Source organism: Balaenoptera ricei, chromosome 14 (genome assembly GCF_028023285.1).
Source record: "Balaenoptera ricei isolate mBalRic1 chromosome 14, mBalRic1.hap2, whole genome shotgun sequence".
Classification (NCBI taxonomy): domain Eukaryota; kingdom Metazoa; phylum Chordata; class Mammalia; order Artiodactyla; family Balaenopteridae; genus Balaenoptera; species Balaenoptera ricei.
In genome coordinates, this window is record NC_082652.1 from 10,882,681 (window position 1) to 10,906,353 (window position 23,673).

Here is a 23,673-nt window from a genome sequence, read left to right on the forward strand (position 1 = left end):
GTTAAGGCCACAGGGATGGGTCCTGAGAGTCACATTCACACTCATAATGAAACAAAATTAGAAACTGCTTTAGGTTCTAATGACCACTGTATTCACCGTGCTGAACTATACACCGAGGAGAGAGTACGAACACGGAGGTGAAGTTGGTATTTCCCGAATGCCTGTAGTCTAACTGCAGCCATGTAACTTTCAGGGGGTTAAAGCAGACAGAAAACCTAAACTTGGTCCTGACGCTGACACCGTGCACCCATGCCGAAGTGCTCGCCGTCTCCAGATCTGTTCTTCATCCCCAAATGAAGGAAATGTTTCCTACCTTCCTTATGACACCACAGACTTATCAATAAAATTGATCATCCTCAGTGGAAAGATGCTTGAGAATAGATGATCAGTATCCACACGGGCCCTGGTCTCATCCTTCAGACACTGAAGGGGGGTCTTAAAATCTTGCTTTCTCCAAGAATCTTTCCATCATTTTTCCTTCATTTATTCATTCAGAAAACATTCATTGAGCAGATACTAGAGATATGAATTATTTCCACCCACACTTAACACTCTCTTCTTAGACATCCTGCCCATACCTCCTTACTGGACGACTTGTTTGCTCCATTTCACATCTCACACCCTCTTGGCCCACCTCTAGTCACTGCTGCAGCAAACCACCAGCTCGCAGGTCTATTCTGATAGCACCTTGCTTTAGCTGAGCCACGCATCTCCTGCTTTCTGCTCTAGGGATTTGATCTAAGGGCCATTCTGGTACAAGTACAAAACTGGAAAAGAGATGAAGATGACACCCTTTGGGGCAGTCCTTTGACCAACAGAGACAAGGAGCTGATGAATAAATTCTTCCCTCTCCCATTCTCAGGAGGGCATCTCTGAGGTGCATTCTACATAGTTCAACACAGGATCGCTGTTGAGCATGAGCCTCAGTTTCCCACATCAGCTCAATAACACACCTTTGGACTGGCTTGCCCTCCTTCTCTATTTGACTCTTCCAAGTGCCCCCTCTCCTATTCCCCAGCATCTCTTTCCAACCAAGCCACCTGCATGCGAGCCCTTCTCATAAGCTCTGCTTTCAGGGGGGAATTTGAGCTAAGACCTCCATACTGCAAAGAGATACTTCCAATCTTTAGAGCAGCACGGCACATGATCCCATTCCCCTGCCCCTAAAACCAGTTGATTGGCCAAAGAGTAAATGTCTGGCAGGAGTTAAAGCCAATCAAATTTTCTCTTCCCTGGGAATTTAGAATCAAGATGCTAATCTCTGTGTGATGTTCGAAGTGGAAAGCATTGTAAAGCCTGGGCTGGGGACATCCATGTGCCCATGGAGCAGAGAAAGCCAGTTTGCAAAGAGACAGAAAGAGACATCATGCAGTCTTAGAGAAACACAGGGGGAAACTGCTGGGTCATTTTCTATTTTTTTTGGTTCAAGTTCCTTGCTAGCCCAACTCCCCTTCCCACCTTTGGGCTCTCTGAGACCCTGTTGTCCTTCCAATAAATTCATTTTTCTGCTTATACTAGCTTGAGGGGGATTCCATTATTTGCAATGAAACAGTTGCTAAATCCAAACATCCTTTTATGTGACAGGCACTGTGTTAAGCTCTGGATGTACAATAATGAACAAGACACAGCCCCGGCCTTCAAAGAGCTTAATATCAAACTGATCAATAAAAAATGAGGTAGTGTCTCATAACATTTCCTATGCTGCCAGAGCTAATTCTTGTCAACACAATCCTGTATATTATGCCAAATAACTAATTAATCCATTCACAGTAATTGCAACCACTTCCTAATCCTTACCATGTGTAGAGCACTGTGCTTTATGTGTGTCAGATCTTTTCAGCCTTTACTGAAATGGTTCATTTCTTTAGTGTTAGGAATATTGCAGTAAATAACATCATTTCAAGTTATGATAAGTGCTGTAAAGAAAATCAACCAGGTGATGTGACAGAGAGATAAGAGTCAGGGTGGAGCAAGTGGATGAAAACTATTTTAGATGATGAGAGGAGAGGGTCAGAGAGACCTTCCCTAAAGAATGAACATTTTCACGGAGACTTACAGAATGAGAAGCAAGTAGATGTGCAAACAAACAAACAAACAAACAAAAACCCAAGGGAAGAATATTCTGGGTGAAGGGAAAGGAAAGTGCAAAGGCCCTGAGGCAGGAATGGAATGAAGGAATAAATGAATGACTAGACTCCACGTAAGACGCCTCTTCCTGACCTTGAATTACACCCGTCATTCTCAGCTCTCTGGGCGCACAGTGAGTTTTTAAAATACCCATGTTTAGGCTACTCCCTGCCAAGATTTAGATTTGATCAATCTGGGGTAGAACTAAATCATCTTTTTTTTTTTTTTTTAAAGCTCCCCAGCAACTGTGATTCACAGAAAGGGTGGAAAATGACTAGACTAGATGGACATTGGTGCAGTAGAATTTACATAAAAAGGAAGCAAACATGATGGGGAAATGTGATGATTGGTTATCTCTCAAATCTTGGATCAATTCCTTGGTTCCTATGGCAATAGCCTGTATCCAGGCAACAGTCTCCCAAATGTGGGTTTTTGGAGACTGGGTGAAGGGATGTGATACATCCCAACCAGGAAGTGCTTCACTATAAGAAACTTTGTCAATGTTGCCAGACCCTCCCCTAGGCTGGGTTAGGCCTCACCTCTCTTCTCCTCAGCCCCCATACTTAGCCCCACAAAGCACTTATCACATGATGTGATACATGTCTGTATATTTGCTCATCCAGTAGAATTCCACGAAGGCAGGAACTGTGTCCTCTTCCCCAAGGCATCTTACATGTCTTTCAGGTCTCAGATTAGATACTACTTCCTCCAGGAAGCCATCCTTGACTTCACCCCAGGAAAGTTTAGGTACCTCTGTTGGGGGTCGCTTTATCATAGAACTTATTGCCCTATATTCCAACTGTATTTACACATATCTCCCTCAGTAGTCCAGGAACTCTTTGAGTCTGAGACCATATTTATTGATTCATTCCACTAATATCTATTGATCACCTTCTATGTGATGCATATTGTTCCAGACACTGGAGATACAGCAGTGGAGAAAAATGGACCTGCTCTCATAAGGCTTATGTCACTGTGCTGGGAGGACAGGCAATGAACTCATCAGGCACACAGTATGTCAGACAGTGGTAAGTGCTCTCAGTGTGATGGGAAGACACGGAAAGCCACTGGGTGGCTTTAAATAGAGGAGTGAAATGACCTCACTTTCCTTTTAAAAGCATCATTGTGAATTCTTTGTTGAGAAAAGAGTGTGAGAAACCAAGGGCAGGTGCCAGAAGGGCATGGCATGGGGCTATTTCAATTAACCAGGTGAGAGATGAAATGGTAGCAACAGAGATGGTGAGAAGTGGTCAGATTCTGGGTATGTTTTTAACAGCTTAATTGAGGTAGAATTGGCATACAATAAACTGTACATACTTAAAATACAACTTGATAAGTTTGATATATGTTATACTTGGAAACCATCACCACAATCAAGGTAATGAATATATCCGCCACCACCCCAAAGTCTCCTCGTGCCCTTGGTCGTCCCTCCTGCCTTCTCCTATCCCCAACCATTGATCTGCCTTCTATCACTATGGATTAGTATGAATTTTCTGGAATTTTATATAAATAGCATCATATAGTACTCTTTTGCATCTGGCTCCTTCCATTCAGTATAATTATTTTGAAATCCACTCAAGTTGTTGCATGTACCAATAGTTTGCTCTTTTTCATTCTTGAGTACAATGCCATCGCATGGAGGTACCACAATTTGTTTATCCATTTACCTGTTGATGGACATTTGGGTTATTTTCAAGATTGTGGGTGTATTTTGAAGGCAAAGCTGAAAGGATTTGCTGGTGGAGAGGCTGTAACATATTACAGAAAGGGCAGAGTCACGAATGACCCCCAGCTTCTTCACTTCAACTGGGGAGATGGACTTCCCAATTGCTGAGATGGGAAACACTGCAGGGTTAGCGTAGAAGACCTCTAGCGCCCAATATACTGCCTAGCGTATAGCAGGGGTTCCACAATGTTGGCTGAAGAAGGACGAGGACAGGAAGAACAAAAGGAAATGGTGTAAACTCAGTCTGGGGTGCTGGTCATTCAACTCTGAAATTTCAAGCCGAGCTATACCTATTCTCTCCTTTTCCACATCCCCCATCCGCTCCTGAAGCCCAGGCAGTCATAAGCATAAAGAGACTCCTTGGGCACAAAGGAGGTGGAAGGCAGGTTCAATTAGAGCAGGGCCCCTTGTTCTCAAATGGCCTCGGGTCCAGGAAGCATTGTTTCCTCCCCAGCATGGGGCTGAATGCACAACTGTCCTCTTTGGTTTCTGAACAATAACTTCCAAATTACTCCCCACCTGGCAGATCCACTTGAGATCTATGGGCCACAAAGAAGCGTCCTCCCTCTCCCGCATTTACTCTGTACTTCCCAAATGCTCCGGCTTGAAATGTGTCTAAATGAGCTGAGCCCCAGCGTGAACTGTTACTAAAATCCGCACACACCAACGTTTTCTATGGCAAAAAGATATAAAAGACAATCCACAAAACAATAGATACAAATAGCCAATAAACATAAAGGAGGGAGGCTGCCCAGCCTCACTATACTCGAAGAATTGGAAATTCCTACAATCTTGAGAAAACATCTTATTCCTATTAAATTGGCATGATTAAAACAAATGCAAATAAGCTAGCACTGGCAAGAGTGTGAGGACACAGACAGGAATGTACTTTGCTGGTGGAACTGCAAATTGGTACAACCATTCCGGAGGAAGCTTAAAAAATGGCCAGAGTCTTTGATCCAAAAATTCTATGTTTAGGAATTTGTCCTGAGCAAATTGTTATGGACGTCTGTAAAGATATTCATCACATGATTATCTATAACAGGAAATGTCACCAACCACCTTAACATGTAAAGAAATTATGGCACTGCCCATCAACAGAATAGATAAATGCACTGTGTATATTCATACAGTGAATTTTACAGCAATGAAAAGGAACAGAATAGCATACATGCAACAACATAGTTGGAGCTTTCAAACATAATATTAAGTGAAAAAAGGAAAAAAGAGAAGACATAGAGTATGATTCCATCATGTAAAGTTCAAAAGTAGACAAACTGAAACTATATTGTTTAGGGATGCAAACACAAATGGTAAGACTGTAAGGAGAAACAAAGTGATTTCAATAAAAGACAACATAGCAGTTAACTCTAGGGGGGAGAGCGGGGGTACATACAGGGAGCTCCTGGAGTTTGGCAAGGTTTTATTTCTTGCCCTGCATGGTAATTATGTGGGTACTCAAACTGCTATCATCCTTTATGCTGTATTTTCCTACCCCTGGTCATTTCAACGTTAAGCAAGATCAGGGAACGAGCTTCTTTCTTTCAAAGCTTATGATGGAACCATACACGGAGCAAGGTTTGACCACTTGTATCTAAAAATTCTAACAGGCTTGGCATGAATAATCTGTCCTTAAGATTTCTTCCGTTAGACCTTTAGAAGATCTAAATTCTAAATATCAAATTCTACTTTGATAGGATTGTTCTGGAAGATAACAGGGCCACCTCATCTCCGAATTTGCTGAAATTTGGCATCACTAAGAAAGAGAGAGAGAGGGAGGGAGAACAGGTGATATTACTCACTAAAGTCCTTCTTTTTAAACAAGTTAGTTAAATAAAACTGTGGCTGTGTTTGGGGCAGTGGTGGAGGAGACAAAGACATCCCAGATAATCAGGAGGTCACAGGCTGAGCCACAATACACAGAGCTCTGCTAAGTGCTAAGCACTCTCCTTGACATTGGGGCAGAATAAGAGATAGCATCTGGCCTTAAGAAACTCATAGAGCAAGGGAAGGTGGCAGAATAGCAGTGAAATAGTCCATCTGGGGGATGAGAGAATAGTTTGAGGCCATAGAAGAAAAAAGGAAATGAGGGCATGTGTTTCTTTTCTGAGCCACTACTTCTATTCTAGCCCAATTCAGCAGGATTTAGAAACCAACGGGTACCCAGAATGAAAGAACTGCTTCCTTCTTCCTGGTAGGCCTAAGTTCAAGCACATCTTGATGCATCTAAAGCCTTCTGCTAGGAGGTAACGAGACTGCCGGCCCACAGGAAAACTGGGCTCTCTCTTGTCAAGAGGATATGGTATCTCAAGCACTCTTCATGTTAAGTATATTCTGCATCTAATTCAGAAGCTAAAGTGTCAATTTGTGATGATCATTAATTAAAACAAGAGCAGCAGCAACAACAGTGAGGAGGATGATTGTGAAACTTATTGAGACTCAAAAGTGTCAGAGGCTTAATTTGCATTATTTCATTTTCTCACGTAACATACCAGGTAGTATTTTTAGATATTATTAATGTTCCCATTCTACCAATGAGGAAACGGAGGGAGAGAGAAGGGAAGCCACTTGATCAAGGTCACACAGCTGGTTGGTGGCAAAGGTTGTGTAAAACCAGGTCCTCCTGACTCAATCACCACGCTAATTAGTACCACGTGAACACTGCCATGGCGCCGGCCCATCCTCCACGATGGGAGGGAAACTTAGCTATTGTGCCTTGCTCTGCTCACTCCAGAAGCACTGGTTTGTGAGTGAGGGGATCTCCAGGCTAAGGAGATAATACAGCAGGGCAGAACTGGAGTGATGTTGAATGGCTTTGGTGACTTATTCTCTGGCAACAATTGTGCAGCTCAGAGGGATGGTCAAGCATCTTGAGGCCCTAGAGACAGCTGACTGCATTCCTGAGGTAATGGTGGTTTATTTAGCAATCTCCATCCTCTCTGTCATGTTGTCCAGGGTCCTGTGCATTGGAATTGCTGGGTGGTAAGGGAGTGGGAGAGAAGTCCTCGGGCTACATCAAGTCACTGGAGGAGGTATTAGATGAGGTGTCCCAGTAAGATCTTTGAATAATTCTCACCAGCACCAGGAGGAATGAGGGAGACAGCAGATTCCATACCACTGGTTATTTCCTTCACCTCTTGTGTCAAAGTGATGGGGCTTCTGCTGTCTTCCATCAAATCACCTTCTCCGCATGCTTTGGCGCCAGGATACAACACTTGGGACTCGTGGCTCATTCTTATGCCTCTGAGAGTGGGGAGGTCATTGCCAGTGACTAAGCCTTGGAGAGGCAGATAAGACTAAGGAGGAAGATCAATAGAATAAGGAGACTTGGGATGATTGGGAGGGAAAAGAGGAAAGTCATACAAAGAGTCCAAGACTGTTTCCAATAATGACCACCATTTGCTAAGAGCTTACTAGATGCCAGACCCTGTGCTTAACACTTTACCTATATTATCTCTTTAAAATCTCACAAGAAACCTAAGAAGTAGGCATGAGCTCCATTTTACAGATGAAGAAATTGAGGCTTAGAGAGGTTAAGATGAAGTCCCCAGGGTACACAATCACTAAGTTGTGGGTTTGGGATCCAAACCCTGATCTATCTGTTTCCAATGGTCCATGCTCTTAGCATTACAAGATACTGCTTCTCAACCCAGAACAATTAGTTCTGAAATGAATTCTGTAGCTCAAAGACAAAATTTAAGAAATTAAATAGATGAGGAGAGAAGAGAAAAAGAGAAAAAAGGAGAAATCATCAGAGTGCATTGTGTGTAGTGAAATATGAAACAAATACGAATGTTTTGTTTCCCACTGTGTGTGTGCACATGCACATCACCAGGTTGTGGCGTAAAATGCATCTCTTACCATTGATTATGGTAGAAAAAGTTTGGAGAAGCACTGCTTTAAGGTCTTCAATGTCCTCATTCATTGTCTCAACAAAGTTTCAAACAGGTACAATGTGTTGTCCAAGGTGCTGAAAACACAAATATCAACCCAGGAGCCCTGCCCCAAGGCATCGAAGCCCAACAGGGGAGCAGACTCTGTGCAAATAACGCCACGTGCAAAGAGATTTGATGGAGAAGCCCAGGAAGCTGAAGGAAAAGCATGGGGAGAACAGGGAAAGCTTTGCAGAGAAAGGTCTCCACGAGGTGAGTTCTGAAGTTGTCGAAGCACATAGGTAATGAGGCTCCTGGGAGAGAAAACTGCTCTCTCATTCATATGAAAAAGGGGAATGTTGGGTAGACTAGGAATCCATCCCCATTCTTGCTTCATGATCATGATATTGGATATTTACTGAGTACTGACTATGAGCCAACATACTTGATCCCACTTAGAATCATGTACATAGCAAACATACAAGGCAGGTCCAGGATTTTCTCCTCCAACTTACAGATGAGGAAACTGGGCCTAGAGAGTGATTTGCCCAGGGTAGCACAGCAGAAAAAGACAGGGCCAGGATTAATACCTGAGCAGGTAACTTCAGTGTGTGTGCTCTTAATCATTACCATATCACCCTCTCTAACCAAATCATTCAAGAGTCTGGAGAGAGGGGAGAAAAAGCAAGAGTGAGAAATGAGGCAGAGGTCAAGTGATCTTGAGATCATCACTCTATATACACAATCCCGACAGGTCTGTGAGGTAGGTACAATTATCCTCCCATTTTACAGATAAGGACAGTGAGGCTCAGAGTGGTGTGGTGATGTCCTTCTCAGTAGCCACACCCATGTAAGCTCCAGTTCTGAGTCCCCACTGCTCAGGCTCTCAACTCCCTGCTCCAGAAGCTGGAAAATCGCTTTCCTCCCAGGCCTCTGTGGCGAAGCCTTCACTGTTGGCCCATCTGAGGAGGCGTCTCGTCTCTGCCTGGGAAACGTGGAGGCCGCGCACCAGTGGCCCCAGGCCCCAGAGGAGGCAAGGCCACTAGTTAGAAGAGTCTGTTCTGGTGTCTGCCCAGATGCCAGCAGACAGACGGACATGAGACGGGAATCCCACATCACTCTGTTTTAGGGCCTCAGAGTCTGGCGCCCAAGTAAGATGACATTTCTGAAACATGGCAGTGGGGCCCAGCTCTGGGCAGAGAGAAGGGGGAAGGGCTGCAAGAGGGAATGAGAGCTGGCAACGGGTGGGCGTGGGTGATGAGTTGATCCTTTGTCCCCTGAAGGCAAAAGAGAGATAAGCATTCATTGACCTGGTTTTAAGTCCTGGAGGGGCTGGCATGAAGAGGTAGCTTTGTAAAGAGGGAAGAGCCCAGAGTTTAGGCATGGGAGACAGGGTTGAAGTCTTCCTTCTCCTCATAGCAGCTACCAGTATCCTCGTCTATGAAATGGATGTAAAGATTGCCACATCTAACGCTGACAGAGCACACACCATGTGCTGCTTTCCACTGTTAACTAGGTTAATCCTGAAAACAGTCCCATGAGAAAACAGTCCCATCATCCCCATTTTACAGATGAGGAAACTGAGACTTAGTGGCAACTCAGGTCATAAGTACAAGAGACAGGGCTTGAACCCCAATATATGCCCTTAGCTATTATTTTATGCTGCCACAAGGAAAAGTAAATCAGTGTAGCAGCTGCTGCCTACTGAGCACGTATCATACCCACCTACTCTCATTTGGTTTTCTTGGTATTGGTCTCAGCAGCCCTATTTTATGGATGGGGCAACTCTAGGGCCTGGCAATCTGTAGAGATGTGTGCAGGGTCCCACAGAAGCTGACTTCCAAGCCCACATACACAGCCACCACACTCGTGGTTCCCCTGCCTGGATAATCATAAAAATCACCTGGGAGAGGGCTAAACATTTGGACTTCCAAATTCCATTCTTAGAGCTGGTTTGGAGTAGGTCCTAGGAATGTGTATGTTTGAAATACACCCAAGGTGATTCTCATTATCAGTGACTTGCCAAAAGTGACATGTTAGAATTATATGAAATAATGAGGGAATGCATTAGTAAACTTCAAAATGCTATAAAAATGCGATAAAGTATGCTTTTAACAGTAATATATTTCATCATTATTAATAATAACAAACCACTGTAAATGTTGCTGGAAGCATCGGTGAACATGTGCTAAGTTCTAATGAGCATAAAAGCTGAGAAAACAGAAGTCGCGGTGACTGACCTTAAGGAGCTAGCAGTCCAATAACTGAGATAAAGGATGTTTTGGTGTTTTTCCAAGAGTGAGTTGCTAAGGAACGTATCAAGAAAGAATGAGATAATTCATGCTACTGTCAGCATATGAAGCCAGTGGACTTTCAATTACCAACGTACAGAGCAGAAGGGTGTTAACGTGTGTCTGAATTCCTTGAATTCACTCTGTCAGAGGGTGAGAAAAACAGGTTGAAAATGTTGTAGACGGCAGGGAGGAGTGGCCATCTTAGACTCTAAGCTTAGCATCTGGGCATGGAGGTGGGAGACTGTGTCAGAAATGGGACAGAACTGGCAAAAGAACATGAATGGATTTGCTAGCTGTCTGACAGTGTGTAGGAACCACCCAGTTGTCATCAAGAAAGAAAAGAAAAACAAACATTGCAAGCGGTTTAGCATTATTAACTCATACTGAACTGCATCCACTTGGCTAGTGTTCTGCTTACATGCTGACGGGAACTATGACTTGCGTTCTTAGGAACGTGCCTTCCTCTCTCTCCTTGCACTGTACAACTCCTAATAATGTTTGGCTCTAAGACTGGCCAATCAGGTGTTCACTGTACCCTGGTCTTATTGATTGACTAAATGATGGTGTTATGGCCCAATCAGAACCAAAGAGATTCTATTCTTTGACTTTTGGGGAAATGCTGGTAAGGGAGAATTACTCCCCTCTTTATTAATGGGCTTGCTGAAAGGACAGGATATAAGCCTGGAGCTGCTGGTGGCCTTCTTGTCATCACTGGGGAGAGCCTACCTGAGAGTGGAGTCAACACGGAGGAAGTAAGAGCTGAGATGGGGGAGAGGAAAGAGTGAGAGAGAGAGACTGTGGAAGATGTCATTTGAACCTATGGATCCAGCTGGAACTACCAAAGTCTCCATTGTATGTATGCATGTGTGTGTGTGTGTATAAATAAATAAATAGCTAGATAGGTAGGTAGGTAGGTAGACAGATAGATAGACAGATAGATAAATAAAATTTTGTGCCTAATTCTCTTTGAATTGGGTTTCTGTGCCTTGCCACTCAAAGTCCCAACTTTTACAGATGCATTCTCCCTCCCTCCTCAAACTCTCACTGCCCAGGCTCAGCAAGGTTTGGAAATAAATGGGATGCAGGTGGATCATGCCGAGTTATGTCTACATTGGCTCCTCCCGTTAGACATGAGTGACAGGAGATTCAGAACTCCCACGAATGGGAAAAGAAAGAAGAGTATGCAGTGATGCAATTGTAGCAGGTGTATTTCAAGCTAAACTTTCGCAAAGACTTTTTCAACAAGAGGATTCTATTTAAAGAGAGTACCATTCCTACTAATAGCCTTTCCGTGGTCCTTCTCTTAAATGCAGCAGGCAGCTCCTTCTTTTTTATTTTTCCTCTTTGCCAATAGTTTATTTAACACATGTTCACTGCAGGAATTTCACAAGCCACTAGTATACAGGGTCATGTCTCCTAATAAGACAATAAAGAAATAATATACTCTAAACCAACGATAGGTTAATCACACTGTTGTTCCGGGCAAGGGGAGATGACAGAAGTAAAGTCCAAATTAAGTCGAGATGTACCTTTATGCAAGTTTGGTTTCTAGGGAAAGAAGGCTTAACCAAATGGGAGCTGACTTTCAGCTGCCAGTACAAAACGGAAGTCCCTTGTTGCTGGAGCTCGTTGCTAGGGAACCACAGCACCTGTGGGGCAGGGTAGGCTCCTCCCAGGGTTATCCCGCCAGGGACCGTTGCCCACCTTACACCACTGCGAACGAGGAGTGCTCAAGACAGGAAAAAGATGTCCCTTCTCTTCTTTAGACTGCTGTACAGTTTAACACCACTGCCGACCAAGAGCAGCCTGGCCACGGCAGGAGCAAGTGGAGAGCTAGATCATCAACTCAAAGTCTGTAGCTTTCGCCCAGACCGAAGCTCTCGGATATTCCTCACAAACTCTAGGTGCTCACAGTCTAAATGTCCCCTTGCCTTTAGTCCCCTTGCTTCTCCACGTGCTCTTATCGATAGGCCCCCAGCGGGGCCCCTCAGCAGTTGTGCATATCAAGGACAACTGATGTGACGACAACATCCTGACACAACTTTACTTCTAAAAACAACTTTTTTTTGGTCTTTGTCATCAATAAGTGCATTTGAAATCGTATCAAACCAATACACAATATACTATAAACCACTGAATTGTGTACTTTAAATGGGAGAATTGTGTGATATATTATCTCAATAAAGTGGTTTATAAAAAAAAAAAAACCAATACACAACACAGGTAGAGAGAGAGATGCTGAGTGAGCCCACCCATTCTTGTCCCCAGTGGTTCAGGTCTTCCCAGCCTAGGAGCCAGACTTGTAAATGGATGGTTCCAGCCCCAGACACTGCCCGACTGTAATTCCATGAGAAACCCTAAGGGAGACTGGCCTCGTGGAGGTCGGTCAGCCCCAGAACCATGAGAGATAAAAATAAAATGATTGTCGTTTTAAGCCCCAAAGTTTTGTGATGAATTGTTATACAGCAATAGATAACACAAACAGACCCCATTTCAGAATAACGTTTCCAAATGCTAAAAGAGCATATATAGGATTACAAAGGCACACTGAGAGATTAAAAACCCAGTATATGACAATACATGTGCTTTTCATCAATGTATTAAGTAAGATCTGGCGTTGCGTATAATGACGACTATAATTTCAGTGTTGTTTGGAGTTGTCCACACAGCAGACGTTTTTTGTCTGTGATATAAATAACATGATATAAAGATATTTGCTACTTTTTGATAAAGTCACAGGTAGTTCTAATACTATGGCCACATGCTGCCTTTATTCATTATGGAAGGAAAAGCTAAGTGTCAGTTACCAATGAGTGGAAAGAAAGGAATAAAGGTGTAATTTTTTTTCCCATCCAAGTTCATGGACAGCTTTCCTCCACCCCCCACACCCAACTGAGAACCACAGGAAGTTGGTGCTTGCAAGAATCTCAGGAATTATAAACCAATCCTGTCTTTTCCATATGTTGGAAGCGAGGGGTGTGCCATTAAGTCTGATGATAAATTGAGATTATAATGGAGTAATCATAGTTCAGGCATACAAAAATGGAGTCAGGTGGCCATTGAGGATCTGGTCTCAGACATGTCCCTGCACCACTGAGAACCAGAACTTCCTGTGAACTATGCCTATGCCAAGGACACCAGCCATTTTTAAAACAACATCTGGTAATTGCAAGCTTGAGTCTCAAGGTTGTTCCCCTTTGTAACTAATTATGCAACCATTTCGGACCCCAACCAATCCTTACTTCATAAGCACCCCTACTTCTTGCCAGCTCCAATTATGATTCTTGATAAACCACTCATGTAACTAACCGGAACCTTGCACTTTTTGCCTTTATAGACCTCCCCCATTTTGTAGTTTGGTGGAACACAATTCAAGTGCTTCCTGAATATGTGGTCCCCTGGGCTTCTTGAATCTGTGTCTCCTGGGCTGCAGTCCTAACAAACCCCAAATAAACACCTTTTTATTTCAATCAGGTCTCCATTTCTCAAATTTTGGTTAACAAGTCTTTGCTCAATGTGAGTGGCTCTTTGGTAGCAGTGTATTTTCCCAAGCCACTCCTCTGTTCCCCTTCTCTAGAGTTTTCTGTCTTGTACTCTCCCTTCATGGATCTGTCTGCATCTCTTTTTCCATGGCCTTTTCTTCTCCTGTGACCCCTCCTAGTCATGAAATTAAATGGAGAGCTTCACAATCAAAGCTGTGTGTATACTCACTTCTTTCTCAATCTTGCCCACGATTCAAGAATTCATTTACCGGGTACTCAGTTTTCTTCTTTACGTGCTGCGATTTGTATTGTGAACCCTCTACTTAGATTAATCAGATCATGAAACCATGTACATCCCTGTGCCCCACCCCCAGGATGCTCTGTCCACTCCTCCCCTTATCTAAATTAGTGTCTCCGCAGTATGTAGTCTGTGCTCTGCTCGTAGCAGAATCACTTGGCTCCACCTCTAACCTAAAGACCGCCAGGGGGCAGGTCTTAAGAACCTGTTTCTTAACAAGCTGCCCTGGGTGGTTTAATGGCCCTGACAGCTTGAGGACCCCCCACCCTGGTCGACAAATGTCCACACAATTTCCACCTCTTCTGCTCACCACAGCCTCACCCGCCTCTGACATTCCCATCTTCAGAATTCCTATTTATCTTATCCTGCCCTGCCTTCTTGATGGAAACTTTAGAGCAGCGAGGAAGAAAGAAGAGGATCAGGTGGTGAGCACTTCATGTGCCAGACATTCTATGAGATCCAGTGAAGTAAATGTTATTGACCTTGTTTTACAAATAAGAAAATTAAAGTTCAAAAAGTTGAATGACTGGTTCTGGGTCACACAGTTACTAAATGGTGGAAATAAACTTACAGCTTTAATCCTTTTTTTTTTTGAGCTCCAAAGCCTCTGTTCTTCTCCTGACACAGACCTTATTCAACTGAGCATCAGGGTTGAAGCATAGTCACTTTCCATATGCTAAGTCCTAATGTATGTTCCTTTTTCCCAATAACCTGAACTTAATAACCTGAGCTTTCCCTTGAGCCTTTACAGATTTTTCTCATTTTATGCCCCGCCCTCCCCATTCAACATATGTCTTTCTAAAAGTTCTTCTCCGGTCTCTTCTCTTTTCTCACTCTTCATATGACCTCATTTTTTGACCTATATGCTGGATGCTCAAATCTATCTCCAGCCCAGACTTCTTTCTTGAGCTTCAAACCCAGATGCCGGATGCCTTAGGTACTAAAGTTCAACAAGCTGGATTCTATTTCTTGGCCCTATTCCCATCTACAAACCATCTCAGTCACTGTGGCAGATTCTGAGGAAGTGCTCTTTTAACATCTCTTCCAGCCTCTATCTAGTGGACATCCCCAATGCAGAAGCCAGAACGCTCCTTCTCTTCAACTCTACCTCTAAATTTTCCAGAGCCCAGAGCTCAGTCCTCCACTTATACCTTAGGTGTTCTTTCAGTTCAAAGGCATTCAATAGCATATATTTGCTGATGAATCCTGAATTTCTCTACCAGACCTCTCCCTTGAGGTTCAGACTTGTATATCTGACCTCATAAGGGCAGTCTCCATGTGGGCATCTAATCAGCGTCCCAATACGTCCGGAAGAGAACACTGAGATCCCTGCTGCCTGCAGTGCTCACCTTCCACACTGCAGATGACTTACTCCTCCATCGCCTTCAGATCTCTGCTTGGAGATGCCTTGCTCTACTCATCCTATCTAAAATAGCAGGCAGCTCTTTCTTAATTCAACTGTCTGCTCTGGGTCCAAGATAATATCTCAAAAAAAAAAAAAGAGGGAAGGAAGGAAAGAAGGGAGGGAGGGAGAAAGAGAGAGAGGAAAGAAAGAGAGAAAGGGAGAAAGAAGAAGAGAGAGGAAAGAAAGAGAGAAAGGGAGGCAAAAAGACTATTTCCTAAATCAACAGTTCTCAACCCTGACTACAAGTTATGGAGCTTTTGAAAATTACTGATGCCCAGGTTCTACCTCCAGAAATTCTGATTTAATTCATCTTGGGTGGGAGGAAGTATTGGTATTCTTTGAGAACCACTGAGTAGTACTGGTGTCTTTCCTTGTGTGGCCCTTGGACCTAAAACATCAGCGTCACCCAGGAGCTTGCTAGAAATGTACAATCTCAGGCCCCACCCTGGACCTGCTGAATTGGAATCTGCATTTTCACATGATCTCTAGGTGATTCCTGTGCACATTCAAGTTCAAGACAGAGGGACTCCCCTGAAACCAGCTTCAATTCTGGGGAGAAAGCTGGCACAGCTCTGTACCCTGGGGCCATCACCACATCTACAGGGGAGCCATCTGTCTTGGATGAAGCAGAGAGGAGAGGACCGTCCGGGTGGCCCACATCAAGGACAGGTGACTTCAGTCAGTGCCCCCCCGCCGCCAGCCTTTCTATGGCCGCTGCTCTTCCACGATAAGTCGCGGTGCCGTGTAACGGTCACTTAAACCACCCAACGCAGAGCAGCCCGGCTCCAGCTCCGGAGCAGCGTCGTACAATTACACCGAGGAAATCATTTTCATGCTTCATTAGTACTCCTTAACAGAGATGGCCTGCTGCCAGGTGTGACTGCGAGGTGGCAGGTGGACTGTCTGCGTCCCCTTTCGATCAGCCAACTTTAACGTGCACGTGAATCACCTGGGAGATTCTGATTCATGGTATCTGGAGTGGGGTTGGGCGCTGGGGGTGGGAATGTGCCTTTTTAACCAGGTGGTACTGAGGCTGCTGGTCCTTGGAGTATCGAGAAGGCCTCGGACTCCACAGGTAAACCCAGAAGGCCCACTTAGAAACATGCTTGTGCTGAGAGTTTTCTCTAGTGTGATCTCATTTAATCCTAACAATGCTGTAAAGTAAGGTTATTTAAAAGCTATTCCCATTTTCCATCTGAAGCAACCAAGGTTCAGAGCCCACTCGAATCGCAGCCAGCTGATTTCCCAAGTCTAGCTGTGCGTCAGAATCACCTGGGGACTTTTTCAACGTACACTTCCTAGAAGATTTTGATTCTGAGGTGGCTTCAGGAACATGTATTTTTAAAAGGTCCTCGAGCAATTACAATGCAGCTACTCAGTGGACTGACTTGGGGAATTACAGATTAAGATGTCACTACCTGTCTAGAGCAGATCAGAGCAATTCGTGTGCGTCCCACTTCCTTTAAAGAGTAACTGCTTCTTATTTTCTTCATGTCCTTGACACCTAGCCCAACACCTGCCAAAAAGCAAGGGCTCCCTAAGAGTTACTGCCTCTCTAAATGAGTTGAGAAATGGATGGTGGATGGACAGAGGCATGTTTGCAGGGAGAAAGGAGGCAGAAAGGAGGTGGGGAGGGGAGGAGGAGAAGGGAGAGATGAACCAAGCTAGGGGCTCCTAGAGCTTGGCATTTACCCACACACTTGCATCAAATCCTCAGAAGCATTTTTTAATGTCACAGATATAAAACAGGGGGTACCATCTTAGCAAGTGAGCTATCCAAGATGAGATGTCTGTATTTACAGGATACACTGAAACCCTTACCGACTAACAGACAATGTAGGCAGGGACGGGGGGAGCTGGGAGAACCTGACTCCGCCATAACACGTGGAAGGATGGTGTCAGCCTCTGTGCCGACCAGCGTGACGCGCTCCCTCGCTGTGAGGCACTAACCTACAGCGGTGGCCCACTTGCAGAGAACAGGCCTCCCGTTCCCCAGGCTCATTTGCCACCCTCTCTTCCTCTCCCACTCTTCTCCCCGAACTCGCCTCCTCCTTATGTCAATTTCCTGCCTTCACTTCTGTCTTGTTCCCTGGGCTCTTAGAACCTTCTTTTCAAGGTTCTAGCCTCCCCACCTCCACCTCTCTCTACAGGTGAATTTGGAACCACTTTCTCATCAAGACCCATCCTGCCACCATCAAAAGCGTAGATCCAGCCTTTAGCACAACCATGAATTAGGAGAAGGTAGTCTTCATTTTCCCACCTCCCCCAGCCCTACTGGAACTCAAGCTACCCTTCCCCTGACCCTCACCAAAGAGCCATTTCCGCACCCAGCCCCACAGCTTTCAAGAGCATCTCTGCATTGATGATTCTGTAATTTATATCTTCTGCCTCCACTCATCCCTTGACCTCCAGGCTTGTACATCCCGCTGGGTGATTAGGATCTCCAGTCGGAACTCTAACAGGGATCTCAAGCTTAACACGTCGCAAACCCAACCTCTAACTCTCCTCCACTCTCCCTCCACGGTCCTCCCCACCGCACTTGCAGCACCACCACCTGCCCAGTTGTTCAGTCATTCGTGACCGCTTCCCCCTCTCACTCCAAGAGCCAAGTCTTCAGCAAGTTCCCAGAACTGCACCTTCAAGACATAGCTCAAACCTGCCCCTTCTTGCAGCCCCTCTGCTGCCCCGCCTCTCTCCCGGATCATCACGACACCCTGCAAACTGGCCTCTGGCTTCTCTTCTTGCCTCCCACTAGGGCCAGTCTCCACCCAGAGCCAAAGCGAGCCCTTCCAAAGAGACATCAGCTCGCACTGCTCATCTGCTGAAGACCCTCGCAAAACTTGCCATCCACCAGCCACACACCCCGCTGTGGCTTCTGAAGGTCTACACAACCTCAAGTCTAAGTTCCTTAGCCTTCAATCACATTTGCTGACACCCTCCCTGCTCCCAGTGCTCTTGAGTGTTTCTGTCCCCAGCGCCACGACCCTTCCCACCCCTCTGCCTTTGGACTTCCTGCTGGTCTAGTCTTCACTCAAATACTCACATGGTTCACTTGCTATCTTTGCTCAAATGTCACCTCCTCAGAGGGCACTTAATATGGTGTCTCACCATCCCTACCCTCTCTGCTGCCCCTGCCTTGTCCTTCATTCCACCTTCACCATCTCATTTATATTTACAGACACACACACGCACACACACCTATCCACACATGTATTTGTTGATTATCTGTCTCCACCCAACAATATGAGCTTCATGAGACCTTTTCTATACTGATCTCAGCTGTATCCCTCACGCCGTGCACAGTGCCTGGAACATAGTAGATATTCAACCTAGTTGTTGAACAAATGGGTGAACTGTCTGCCCCTACCTTGCTCAACGGTGTGTTAATCTGGATTATAAGAACCAAGCTTTGTCCCTTAGCCTGTAGTTCATCCTCCTGGCATCTTGCTTTTCAGCAAATAAGCTTGATAAATGCTTGCTACCACAGAACATGTTAAATAAATAATGAAGCATTCACATCACAGAATTCTACATATTCTTACTCCATTTTTCTTAAAAAGCCATAATCCTTATAGAAAAGAAGACAAGGAGGATATACCCCAAACTGAGAATGAGATCATCTTTGCACTGTGGGATTATGGTTAAAGTTTAGTTTCTTCTTTGCCTTTTCTCCATTTTCTAATTTTTCTACAATGAAAATGTACAATCAGGACTTCCCTGGTGGCGCAGTGGTTAGGAATCCACCCGCTAATGCATGGGACACGGGTTCAAGCCCTGGTCCTGGAAGATCCCACATGCCGCGGAGCAACTAAGCCCGTGCACCACAACTACTGAGCCTGCGCTCTAGAGCCCGCGAGCCACAACTACTGAGCCCATGTGCCACAACTACTGAAGCCCACGCACCTAGAGCCCGTGCTCCACAACAAGAGAAGCCACCACAATGAGAAGCCCGCACACCGCAAGGAGTAGCCCCCGCTCACCACAACTAGAGAAAGCCCACGCGCAGCAACGAAGATCCAACACAGACAAAAATAAAATATAAATAAATAAATTTATTATTTTTTTAATGTACAATAAAAATCTAATTTTTTGAAAATTTCAATGTGCTCCTGTTTAGAGGTAAAACAACTAATCATCTAAGACTCTGAGAGTCGTTGTGCCGAGAGCTGAATTCTCACTTCTGCTCCTTACGTTGCCTCAGCCAAGTCACAATTTCTCAGGACTCAGTTTACTCCTCTGAAAAATGGGGGCACCATCTGTTGTTCTTGATATAGAAGTGTGATGAGGCTCAAATGGCAATGTCTCCACACTAATATTTGGAAAACAGTAGTACATTCTGAGGGGCTATCACTAGTGAATTGTTTCTAGGGCACTGGTGGGCGTCATAGAGCTTACCCCCTCTCAGCAAAGACGCTCGCACATCCATGCTTCGCCCGAAGGCATGACTATCAGTAGAAATGGTAGGCACCGTAGGGAGGCAAATGGAGAAATCAGTTCATCAGGCAGCCCTTTTTTCCCCCCTAGATTACCATTAGCTAAGTGACCGCCCACTCTTTACAGACAAGACCTGAGTTTCAGGGTATGTTCTGAAAGGACCCCTCCTGTGAGGAGGGATACAGTGGCAGCTCAAAGCGGGAGATGGAACCAAGTCAAACCCCTCTTCTTTTGCCTTTCTTTTTCCCTTCAAGTCAGATCCAGATTCCCAACTACATCCATAACCTGCCCAAACACACCAAAACAAACACACACACACACACACACACACACGCATATGACTAAACAGCCTTCATTTAAGTTCTGATGATTTTCCCTTTAAAAATAAAAGTGGGTCTGAGAGTCTGTAATATTTTGTGAAAATCGGGCTGAGTGCTGCAGACCAAGGATGACAGCAGACACAGGCGCTGGCTCATTACCCTTGCCTAATGTCTCCCATCACAGTCTCAGAGAAGAAGGCTCATTGGGCAGCCATCAAATGAGAACTCCATTAGCATCCTTCCCCCTATAGGGGTCTCAGTTTCCCCATCTATAAAATTAGGAGGATAGATTAGAACAGGGAAGCAGATAGGTGAATATCTCACATATATCAACTTGTACTCTCCCATTCTTTGAAATCCAAAAGAAATTAGCCCTAACGCTTATTCCACATGCAGCCACAGACCCAGTGTCCTTCCCATTCGTCCAGGGTTATTTGCGGGTGGGGCTGAAGGGAGTATTTCTCCAACTCTGGCTTCTCCATTTTCACTGAGTTCGGTTCAGTTTATGGACCATCAGTGCAGCACCCCACGTGTTCTCTCGTTTTCCCGTAATACGGCCCCTCACACTGGACACCGCCCCTATTCCTGCATGCCCCTAGATGCCACCAACACAAGGCTCCATATGTAAAACAGACTTTTATTGTCAGTCTGGGGAAACAAACTACTTAAAATTGGAAACGAGGTATCCAGCTCTTTGAAATCTTTGGCCACTCTGCCATCATGAAGTTCCTGTGCTGTCTGCCCTTCTCTCTGAGGTTCAGCTACCCACCATGTGGTGCAGCCTCCCCTCCCGTACAAGCACTTTTACCCTCTCTCTTCCCTGCTCATCCATGACCTTGAATTCCTATTAATTATGCAAAGCAATTTAGTTCTCTCTTTGTTTTGCTGTGTTCTTACAGCTTATGTTCCTCATGGCCCATCTTCAATACCTAAAAGAGCCTATAAAAATACATTCTGACACAGACAGTTTTCTCTCTAAGAGGAGTTCTGATGCCAACTGTGTCCAGCTTTTTTGACCCTACTCACGTATCTGCCATCAATTCCTAGTTCCATGCCTGAAGCAGACATCACTAATCAATTCACCACTACTTGCCACTAATGAGGTCTCTTCCCAACAGAGAAATGTAAGTAGACACCACCAGTCAATAACAGCTGTCACCCTAAGTGCAACATTTTTGCAAATGTTTTGCATCTGAGCCCCAGATGACCTCAAAGTTTCCTTCCAGATTTGACTTTCTAGGGTCTGGTGAGAACAGAATATTCATTGAATAAAATTAACTGAGGACCTCATTAGTCATTTGCATGGAAATATTCCAGGCAATCTGAATAGGATATACTCCAACCTCAAACTTCCCCCTTCCCTCAGCTCCAAGAGTCTGCCACAGATCTGAAAGCAGCCCACATTTGATCATTCCTTTGGATTAAAATATGAAAGATCCTAGTTAAATAAGAATAGCACAACTTCATTCTCTGCTCAGAATGTTTTTCCCTCATCCTTTTCCTTGAACTGGCTTCCTCCTAGTCAGCCTTCTGGGCTCAGCTGAAATGTCACTTTCTTCAAAAAGACATCTCTGAACACCCCTCCCACCTCCAAAAATAGATCAGTTCCCCCTCCCCTCACTATGGACCCTTACAGCACCATGCACTCCCCTCTATAACCCTTATCATCATTTAATTATATAATTATTATTTGTCCACCTTCCATCTAGACTTCAGCCCTAGCACCAAGACATGCCTGCACATAGTAGATGCTCAGTAAATATTTGCTAAATGATAAATTGATTACTGATTAATTAATATCTACTTTCTGGGGTGGTTGTGCGACTTAGAGATGCACACTGAATATAACATGTTTAGCAAAGTGCCTGGCACATAGTAAGTGTTCCATAAAGGATAGCAGTAAGAATATGACTGATACAGGGCTCCGTGCCCTCTCTCTGTATAGCATCTCATTTAATCCTCACAAAATCATACACGAAGGCTCTGTGACTGTTCCCCGTCGACAAGTGAGGAAACTGAAGCTCAGAGAAGTGAGGGGTGCCGACGCTGCAAAGTGGCACTGCTGAGATGGAGGCCGAGGCAGCTGAGCCTCAGAGCCTCTGCCTGCAGGTTGTCCAAGAGGGACCAGCGGAGGGGCCTTAGGATGAGGACTTGAGGGTGAGTGAGGTTTCCACTGAAAGGAAAGGACAAGTGTAGCAGATCAGCTAAGGCTTGAGCCTTAGAGTCAGAACAGCCGGAGCTCAAATCCCTCCCTCGCCACTTCCTAGCTGGGCGCCTTGGGCAAGTGACTTAACCTCTCTGAACCTCAGTGCTCTCCTCTATAAAATGGGGATAATAATACCTCTGTCTGTAACTGTATTATGTAGATGAAACAAGATCCCATAAGTAAAGCACTTGGTACACTGCCTGATACATGATACAGTGCTCATAAAAACAGAAGCCAAAATTATTACTTCCTCCTCATTCTCTTCCTTTCTCTTCCCTTCTCCCCCCTTCCTCTCCCAAAATTACTTCCTCCTCATTCTCTTCCTTTCTCTTCTCTTCCCTTCTCCCTCCTTCCTCTCCCTATTCCCCATACCCCCACACACACACTTGTATACACCATTTGATTCTTAGAACATCATTTTTAAGTGGGTAAAGTAGTTAAGTAGAGGCTTCTTTACCCACCACCCAGTGGTATGTGTGTTTTGGGGAGAACTGGGGCTTTTTCCCCTAATGCCCTGAAACAAAGAGAGCTTACTGGTCACAATTAATTGTTCAAACTGCCAGAGGTTTGAGAGCGGAGGGGTAAACAGACGCTGCTCTGAGCACTGCGCTCAGTAACGCACAGAAAGGACTCATTTTCGATGCATGATTAACTCCCCATCGCCAATGATTTACACAGCAGATGATCAAATGAGAACTCGTTATTCCACAGAGAGAGAGTTTGGGCACCAGGCATTCAGCCTCCTTGGGACAGCTCTGTGTCCCAAATTCCTGGGGTGTCTGTGGTTTGTGCCTTGACCCAGGAAGATGCTGCTTGTCTTTGGCCCGGTTCTCCCAAGGGCTCTAAAAAGAGCAGCTATCCAAAGCAGCTCAGGGTGAGCCACAAGACCTCCCTCTGTCCCATGACTGGAAGGGACCCAGAGCCCAGCTGCCTTTGGTCTCCATTATGTCTTGCGATTGCTTAAAGGAACGCCTGTACTTTGGAATATAAAGCCAAGAGTGGCAGGGCTCATGTTCAACCAAGAAGGCTCCCAGGACCAAAACAAAGAGTCAGCTTCATAGATTTCGAGATCCATAGAGAGTTGTCAAGTATTAATTGAGCACCTACTATGATATTACAAATTAAGAACATCGTAGCCTCTTCTTTCTCCATTGGATGGACAATGTCTTCCTTGAAGGCTACATGAGTACCTTCAGTACTGAGTTAGTAGGTAAAAATCCGAGGGGCTCTACACTGCCCTTGCCTTCCAGAAAAGGGTAATTCTACTGCAAGGGCTTTCTTTAACCATCAGTGGCACATAGGCCAAAGAATCAGGAACCAAAAGTATTCCAGAGAAAGGACAGGGCCTCTGCCCTTCATGATGTTCAATCAAATAGCCTTAGTCACCATGAGCCAGGCTTATGTCAGGAAGATGGTGCTGAAGTAGACACATTCCCTACCCATGAGAAGTGGTGATGGGGTAGGGACATGGAGAATTAGAAGACAAAGTTTCCAAATGTTCCATTC

At 44.9% G+C, this 23,673-nt stretch overlaps 1 long non-coding RNA gene across 1 annotated transcript in view; it reads right to left on the reverse strand.

Moving 5' to 3' along the window:
* LOC132347613 (uncharacterized) overlaps positions 1-23,673 on the reverse strand; it is a 36,667-nt gene that overhangs the window by 6,131 nt on the left and 6,863 nt on the right. The gene's annotated exons all lie outside the window — the stretch shown is intronic.